This window comes from Mauremys reevesii, linkage group 6, assembly GCF_016161935.1.
Source record: "Mauremys reevesii isolate NIE-2019 linkage group 6, ASM1616193v1, whole genome shotgun sequence".
In the NCBI taxonomy this organism is placed as follows: Eukaryota; Metazoa; Chordata; order Testudines; family Geoemydidae; genus Mauremys; species Mauremys reevesii.
Window position 1 is genome coordinate 45,653,176 of NC_052628.1, and position 7,010 is coordinate 45,660,185.

The 7,010-nt window shown below is 46.3% G+C and overlaps 1 long non-coding RNA gene across 1 annotated transcript; it reads right to left on the minus strand.

Annotated features, from left to right (window-relative positions):
- Positions 1-721: 721 nt before the first annotated feature.
- LOC120407597 lies at positions 722-5,786 on the minus strand. The gene is made up of 3 exons (XR_005600129.1): positions 5,733-5,786; positions 2,920-3,088; positions 722-837 (listed from the first exon to the last, which is right to left on the minus strand). It is a non-coding gene; the product is annotated as an uncharacterized LOC120407597 (long non-coding RNA).
- Between the last annotated feature and the right edge of the window lie 1,224 nt (positions 5,787-7,010).

Consider the following 7,010-nt stretch of genomic DNA (forward strand, 5'->3'; position numbering starts at 1 on the left):
CGGGGAGGTGCTGAGCAACCTCCACCCCTATTGACTTGCATAACCAGACTTAACTCCTAGCATTTTGCAGGACTGAGCTTAAAATTTTCTTTTCCACTGACTTGTTCCATTTGAAAGGTACCCAAAAGTTGACTGACCAAAATATCCTTATCTTAGATCTACAAAATCCATGCAATATTTTACATGCATTGTCTTCATATAAATGCTTCAGTGCTGTTATTTATATTTCAGAAACATAACAGTGAGTCAGGAGCAAAGTCAGTAGAGAATCCATGTTCCCATTTCCCTCTGGTAACCAGTAGATTATTAATCAGATCACCTAGACTGAAATGGCAGGAAGCCAGCACCAGGTTTAATTGATGTACTAAATGAACTTTTGATTCAAATATCTCTGTTGGGATTATCTGTGGATTTTATTACAATTAATAGATGGAAGAAAGAAAAAGCACTAAGATGATAAAACTGAGCACGTAAACAATGTTTTTTCCATTCAAAGATTTCCAAGCACTTTCCAAAAGCATCATTCCCTCACATTTTTACAAATGGGAAAACTGAGATGCAGAAAGATACTAAGCGACTTGCTCAAAGTCACAGAGCAGTCGGGGCAGAGCCAAGAGAAGGATCCAGCTCTACTTTCTCCATGGGCTCTGATAATAAGAAGTGGCCTATGTTTAGAAGGAGACAGGTCAGTGTATCTGAGAAAATTTATTTGGAATTCAGTTTCTGGGTTAGGAGGAAAGAGATGAGGATACATAAAGCCAGGGTTTCTACTGATTTTATACCCATGTTTGTTTTGTTCTGGAGATAGTTTCCACCAGCAGGTTTCCTGTAGCTTTACTGTAAGGAAAGAAAATTAAAATACTTTTACTAGATCTATAATAACATACAAAAACCCTAGAAACAGATGTGAGTTAAATAGCAATCATTGCAAAATGGTTGTTAGAATAGATAGACCTCACAATGACTCTAAGGACGCTTTAATAAACCCATTTAGAAGAGATTACTGAGATTAGGAATAATAATCAATAGCATTTGGCAGCAATATCTTTTACATAAATAGTGGTGGCTATAGCTGGTGCGTATCTCTGCTAGAACCATTTTGTATCTGGTAATGGTCTCTTGCCCCCTCTCCCTCCCCCATGTTAGCATACATAACACAGCTTGGTATCTATCAGATTTTCAGGATGAGGGGTGTGGGGAGGGGGAGATGAAACTGTTGCAGCTATTTAGCATCTGAATATTAGAACAGGGTGAATTGCTATCAAAGCTGAGTGTATATTTAAATGTAGCACAAGTCTGCAGAAGTACTGTTTTAAAATGTCCTATTCTTACTCCATAGATCTGCTTCCCATGTCTATTCAGAGTCCTAGCCTTCTACTCTTGTGCCAAGTCTTTGTTGTTTTCTTACTTAGCCAGTGCAGACAAGAGACAGTGAGCTGCATTCTATTCCTTCTTGTAAATCACCCCAATAATTGCTTATTAAGTTCCAATCCACTACCATTACATCTGCGCAATGCACGCAATGGAACTGTACAGGTGTCATGGAGGACATAACTTGAAATCATGAGGCTTGATTCTCCTGTAACCAGTGCTACTCTCACAGCAGTGTAATGCTATTGGCTTCAATGGCTTCCTGGGGCCGGTTTTGTTCAACATCTTTATTAATGATCTGGATGATGGGATGAATTGCACCCTCAGCAAATTCGCAGATGACACTAAGCTGAGGGGAGAGGTAGATATGCTGGAGGGTAGGGATAGGGTCCAGAGTGACCTAGACAAATTGGAGGATTGGGCCAAAAGAAATCTGATGAGGTTCAACAAGGACAAGTGTGGAGTCCTGCACTTAGGAAGGAAGAATCCCATGCACCGCTACAGGCTGGGGACCGACTGGCTAAGCAGCAGTTCTGCAGAAATGGACCTGGGGATTACAGTGGATGAGAAGCTGGATATGAGTCAGCAGTGTGCCCTTGTTGCCAAGAAGGCTAATGGCATATTGGGCTGTATTAGTAAGAGCATTGTCAGCAGATTGAGGGAAGTGATTATTCCCCTCTATTCGGCACTGGTGAGGCCACACCTGGAGTATTGTGTCCAGTTTTGGTCCCCCCACTACAGAAGGGATGTGAACAAATTGGAGACAGTCCAGCGGAGGGCAATAAAAATGATTAGGGGGCTGGGGCACATGACTTATGAGGAGAGGCTGAGGGAACTGGGGTTATTTAGTCTGCAGAAGAGAAGAGTGAGGGGGGATTTGATAGCAGCCTTCAACTACCTGAAGGGGGGTTCCAAAGAGGATGGAGCTAGGTTGTTCTCAGTGGTGGCAGATGACAGAACAGGGAGCAATGGTCTCAAGTTGAAGTGGGGGAGGTCTGGGTTGGATATTAGGAAACACTATTTCACTAAGAGGGTGGTGAAGCACTGGAATGGGTTACCTAGGGAGGTGGTGGAATCTCCATCCTTAATGTTTTTTAAGGCCCGTCTTGACAAAGCCCTGGCTGGGATGATTTAGTTGGTGTTGGTCCTGCTTTGAGCAGGAGATTGGACTAGATGATCTCCTGAGATCTCTTCCAACCCTAATATTCTATAATGGAATTATTCTTGATATGTGTTGGTGTAAGTGAGAGGAGAAATATCCCCATGGGTTATGTACAGGAGTCAGTGAGCCCCTTTTGAATCTCTGAACCTAAACTCAGTCAGTTGAACTGGAAGACCAGAAGGTGTGGTGAACTGGGAATTTTATGTAATATTTGTATGAATCCTAGGCATGCCTCAGTTTCCATCTGTATGTTGCTACCCAGTGGGTACAAAAGGGTTCACACTGTCACTGCTCCTGGAACGTTGAAAGAGAGAGGGTGTGTATGTATGTCACCTTGCTGTGTGGGTGGAATGACTGGAGTCATTAAAGAACTGGCTTAAACTGACCCAAATCAAAAGAGGGTCCAGAAAGACAAATGGATTCCTCAACAACTGAACAATCAACACCTAACAGCAGGAAACCCTGGTGGGTGGGACTTGTGAACTGAGCTGGAGAACGATGTGTCAGATGACTGGAGGAAGGGTTGCCCTTTTCGAGGAGCAGAGGAGTCTGGACCTGGGGAGACAAAAGGGGGACAGGAGAAGAGGGCCAGAGATGGAGCCCATCACAGCTTAGCTGGCACATCATGGTGCTGACTTGGCCAGGATGGACTATGGTTTAACTTATGCCTCTCTCTGCTAACCTCAGGATTTCAGATTCTGTGTGCCAGGTGACCAATCAATGGTTACCTTGTTTTGAAAAGGCTGCCTATGTCACTGCAAATACTCACTGAAAGCATTGAGCCCTGAAGGGCTACAGTACAAGCCTCCTGCAGGAGTCTGTCTTGGTTGGCTTTTCTGCAGGGAGCCATGGAGAGACATGGGGTTTGCTGGTGCCAAAGGCCTGTTCTCAGAGTCCTGGAGGCCATGGGCCTGCCCCTGAAGAACTCTACGGGTCCTGGGTGCCCAGTACACCGAAGGGGTCACTCCCAGGAGCAGGGCTGGCTCCAAGTTTTTTGATGCCCCAAGCAAAAAAAATTTCCCAAGCCCCCCCAGCCCCGCCCCAACTCTGCCCCTGCCCCGCCTCCTCCCCCGGGTGCGCCGCATCTCCCCTCCTACCCCTCCCCGCCCTCCCAGGCAAGCCTGGGAGGGAGAAGCGGAGCAGCATCGTGCTCGGGGGAGGATGCAGAGGTGAGCTGGGGGGGAGCAGTTCCTCTGCCCCCCCAGGGTTACTTCCTGCGGCCCTCCCTGCGCCCCCCACTGCCGCAGCTCACCTCCGCTCAGGGCTGGGGTGCCGCCCCAAGCACATGCTTGGAGCGCTGGTGCCTAGAGCTGGCCCTGCCCAGGAGATTGGTTACAGGGGGGGCATAGACCAGACCCTGTGACTCTCTATGTCAGGAGGAAAAGTACTTTTTAATAGTAAACTGTTTGTTTTGAGCTTGACATGGCATCACTGACTGGCACAATAAAAATGGAACCGTATGATACTAGCTTTATAGAGTAGGACCATGCTTTAAGAAAATACTGACCCATGCTGGTGAAAAATAGCTTATATATGGCCCAAGAGCAAAGAAAGAACTGTTCACACCACTCTCCTCCTTTGGTTATAGTGAATTACACCACTTCCACTTTTATTGGTGGTATTATCAGAGGTGGAAACCCTGTGTTCCAGCTGATAAGTCTTCAAATGGGGTTTCAGTCCAGAAAATATTGCAGAGTGTGATGTGAAAGGATAACACAGCAGCTTTGGCCTTGGTTACAAAGGTCCTCACAGAGCCAGCAAGCCATATAAATAAACTTGGTTGTGCAGGCATCTTGCATTCATAATGACAAGCTGACTCCTAACCAAATAGACTGTGCAAACATATTAAAAGCAAAAAGTGATAAAAGAAGTTTGGCAGTAACAGGGGCTGGTAATTTCTCAAGGTACATGTGTACATATGTACAGTCATCATCAGCTTACACCCACCCTGCAACCTCATTGACTGAAGTCTACTCCTATTGAAGGCAGTAAATTTTGCCATTGACTTCAATGGGATGGAGCTACGCCAATCCCGGGTGCTTTTGGAAATCACACCTATATCTCCTGTAGAAGTCAAGCATACCTTGTCCATCATGTGTGGGTGGAGGGAGCTTCTCTTCACTGAGTTCCTGTGGAGGAGCCAGGCACAGTCATAGCCCTCAGCACAGAACCCTGCTGAGCACAGGGACTACTACAGTTCAGCGTGGCTGTTAATGTAGTACTCTCAGGGGCTCAGCAGAGTGGACCCTGCATAGGGGAGGTGGGGTAGGAGAGCACATGAAAGATTGTACAGTGCCTGCACTTCTCTGGGAGCTTGGGAGCACTGTACTGCCTCCACCATAAGGTTTCTTCCACACCACCCATGATGCAGTCTGTGCCATTAAAGTCAGTCTATTCTTGTTTGTGGAGAACTGTGTGGTTGGATTATAGTATTACGATGTCAATGTGATAATGGAAAAGCTTACACAAGCTACTGAGCATCATGCCAATTTATTTATTATTAATTTAAGGCTGCCCCAATTTAAATTTTCTTTTTTTTTGGTCTTATTTTTGCTATCATTTGATGAAAAGCATTGTGCATTGAAAGATCTTGCCAGCCTCTGTTCCACAAGTAAATATATCTTCCAGCTGCATCCCATTTCTGGAACTGAAATGTGCCATAACCACTGGCACCAAATAATTAGTTCCTAGTCCAGGAAGGGAAGGAGCTAACTGCATTGTTGTCTAACACTCTCCAGCCATGGGCACTGGAACCAGGGGAGGGGACCAGGGGGCTATGACTCCCTGACTTTTTACTGATCGTAAGAGTGGGGTGGGGGGTGGAGAGGACTAAGGCTTCGGCGAGGAAGAGGTGGCACAGGAACAGAGCCTTGTGGGGAAGGGGTGATGCAAGGGCGGGGCCTTAGAGGAAGGTGTGGTGTGAGGGCAGGGGAAGATGTGGTGTGAGGCTGGGGGGAAGTGGTGGTGCGAGGGCATGTCTTGGGGGGAAGGGGCAGTGTGAGGGCGGAGCCTTGGGAAGGGGTGGTGTGAGGGCGTGTCTTGGGAGGAAGGGGCAGTGTGAGGGTGGAGCCTCGGGAAGGGGTGTGTTGAGATGAGTTCCTGTCTGCATCCTGTAGAACTTGCCATACCAGTATTGCCCTGGCCTCTTCGTTTGTCATTCAGTGTTAAACACATTCTAAGACAATATGCATTTCCTCACCTTTTGGGGGAGAAGCCAGACTTTAAGGCACCTGCTCCCCTACTTGGTGTTAACTTCGCTTGTGCCAATCAGAAACAAACACAAACAGGTTTTGGGCCCCGTCCCCTATGACACTTCTATGATGTCATTGTGGGTACTTTATGGCCTGCCTGACATGTGCAGGCAGGGAGAGGAGAATGAAAAACTAATCCTGTGTATACCCGTGTATCCTGTGTATGCCCGTAACCGAGCCTGATCACCTCGAAGCCTCTCTCTCAGCTCACGTGTTTCAAACAGAGCTTCTACGTTTGCCGGTCGTTATGCGTTGGTTTGTATTTGTAAGTATCAGTTATTACTAAATGCTGCATCTTTGTTTATAAATATTGTTAGTAGATATTTTAGTCATTGTGTGTTTTAAGTTTCATTAACTCTATTAGCTAATCATACACTGCTCCCTTACCCCTTGTAATTATCCCCAATAAAACTTTTAAATTGATTAAGTTTAGTGTGTGTGTGTGTCTGCAGTTTGCATCGTGACCCACACTCTCCTTGCATCCCTTACCAATATAGTCTGTTGCCACGTGCAGCCTGGTAAATAACAGGCCTGCATTTTCTTTCGCCCCTGCGAGTCCGTGGCAATCTACAGGGTGGTGTGAGGGCGTGGCCTTGGGGGGGAAGGGCGGTGTGAGGGTGGGGTCTTGAGGGTTAGGGGCAGTGGCACGGGGTGGTGGGACCATGGTTTGGGTGCCTGTTCCTGCCTCCAGCCTTTTACCAAAGGGCTGACAGTAGAATTCTGCTGTGACCTCATAAAGCTCTTTGTATAAACTAGAACTCAGTGCTACTTCACCACGTGTAACTAGCGTGTAAGGCTGTGTGTTTCAGAGAAACGAGTGCCACAAGCCTGTTGCTATGCAAATCTAATGTCAAACCGCCTTGGGTGGATCACAATTAGGATTAAATAAACTACTGAAAGCCACATCTTGTCCTCCTTACTCATGTAAGACTCCCATTAAAGTCAAAGGGTGTTTTACCTGCGTAAGGAGAGCAGGACTTGGAAATCAAGCCTGTAAAATTAACTACCGTCTACATATTGTAGGTCTGACTTTCTTCCCATTGAATTCAATGGCAAAACTCCTACAGAGTTTAGTAACATCAGGAGTTGGCTCTATGTGGTATTTTACCTTTCTCATTTTCCATCTGTCAAACCCCAAGTGCTAGTCACTGCTGCTACTACAAGAATGAGCTTGTAAAGATCCTATTGACTTTCATGGGAGCAGGCCCACCGATTCCATTATAATG